We start from the raw sequence: 1,800 nt of genomic DNA, 5'->3' as shown, positions 1-1,800 counted from the left end.
TAAAATTCACTCATTCTATGAAGGATGACCTTGTAGAGTCCACATGTTTGTCCAATCCACTTTCAGGAGTTTGTCAGCCTGGTCTCAGTGGGTTCCTGGATTTATCCAATGCTTAGGTTGGTTGCTGAATCCCACCCCCTTGTCTACCCACAGCACTCATGGCCAGCAGTCCTATGATTCAGGATATTCTCCTGGAGATGGACAGATGTCCCACATTAAAGATCCATTACCTTAAAAGATAAAACTATCAAGCTGGCTAAGCAGATGTGTGCTGACTCCCGAAATTTACCCTGGGTGTGTGGAGCTAGACCTCAGTATAATTTTCAGCCCATTGTTTCATTCCAGAGAAGTTATTGCAATCTTGTGCTTTCCTTAATTTTAAGTGAATTTTTTCTCCAAAGAATACAAAATCTACAGCTTAGAACAGATGATTTGGCCATTCATTTTGTTGTCTCCTCCCAGCTCAAATTGCTTGCATTTTCTCTCTCTGATTGAGAGTTGAGCTCCACAAACACCAGTCTTTGCACAACTTTCTGTGTGGTCCTAGCCTTTATTTGAAATATAGGTTTTGTCTGTTCACCATCATCACTCTGCTTCCTGTCATAATGCTTATTACACTGTGTACGCAAGGAATCCTTTTCATTCTCATATTGGGTAACTTAATGTGGATGGTGCTTGTGACCTTTCTTGCAGAACATCGTCCAAGTCTTTGGCACGTTGACCATCTTCTCATCTTAACTCCATATGGTGCTGATGCCCTTGAATAATATGTACCTGTATCTAAATGAGCAGAAAGGAATGGATGAATTAAATTCCCTCTCTCACAGATGAATCAAATGATCAGTTGATTGAGCTATTCATCTGAGCCCATCTCAAGTGGAGTCATTTGACACAGACCTTCATAGCATTTTTTTAAATTAGTTGTGATATTTTTAAAAAAATAATATTTTTTGATGGCTCAAGAATGTTGTTCACATGATCAGCTAACATGGAGATTCAGAAAGGGGAATGGGATGTTCGACAGTTTAGTGAAAATAAAGTTGAGTGAGCAGCAAGTGGGTCTCCAGATCAAGGTGAACTTGAAGACAGCAGAACTGCAGATACTGGAAATCAGAAACAAAAACAGAACTGAAGAAGGGTTACTGTACCTGAAGCGTTAACTCTGCTTTGTCTCCACAGATGTTGCCAGACCTGTTGAGTTTTTCCAGCAATCTCTAGTTTTCTGCTTGTTAGGATATTTGGGTATCTCATTTTGTACTTATCCCTATATTTTTGATCCTGTTCACAATCTATTTTTCATCTGGTTCCCATTGAAAGGATATTACTGACAAAATTCTGACCATTTTGATCAAACATTTGTTTGCTGTCGCTTTAACTTGAGGAAAAGAAAATAAACCTCAGTCTCCTTTGCTTCAGGTTTACTAATTTTGAACCTGTGTTTCACGCAATTGAGTTAACAGAAACCAAACTAAAAAGAAGAAAATCTCAATAGCATTTTAAAAATTGTTTGAAGTTACAGAATTGCTTTGGCAATTGATTCTGAGTGTAAGCAGAGAAATAGCTTCCCAGTAGTAGAAATCATCAGTTCAGAGAGAGCGTTCATTCAACACAAATCAGCCAGCAAAAACATTATATCAGCCTGAGGTTCATCACTGAAGTGCGACATAATTTCACAAGCTCTTGATTCGGCATAATCCTATATTTACTACATGTAGTGTGAGCACTTCCTTATCTCTATGTTATGCTGTCTTTAGCATTGCTCTTGGGGAAGAAACAATACAGGTGTACAGTGTGATTTGA

At 38.5% G+C, this 1,800-nt stretch overlaps 1 pseudogene; it reads right to left on the bottom strand.

The window, feature by feature from the left end:
- Positions 1–411: 411 nt before the first annotated feature.
- LOC132816572 (large ribosomal subunit protein eL42-like) lies at positions 412–725 on the bottom strand (annotated as a pseudogene).
- Between the last annotated feature and the right edge of the window lie 1,075 nt (positions 726–1,800).

This window comes from Hemiscyllium ocellatum, chromosome 1 (assembly GCF_020745735.1).
Source record: "Hemiscyllium ocellatum isolate sHemOce1 chromosome 1, sHemOce1.pat.X.cur, whole genome shotgun sequence".
Taxonomy (NCBI): domain Eukaryota; kingdom Metazoa; phylum Chordata; class Chondrichthyes; order Orectolobiformes; family Hemiscylliidae; genus Hemiscyllium; species Hemiscyllium ocellatum.
The sequence above is the reverse complement of the archived record's forward strand: the minus strand, read 5'-3'. Positions and strand labels throughout refer to the sequence as shown.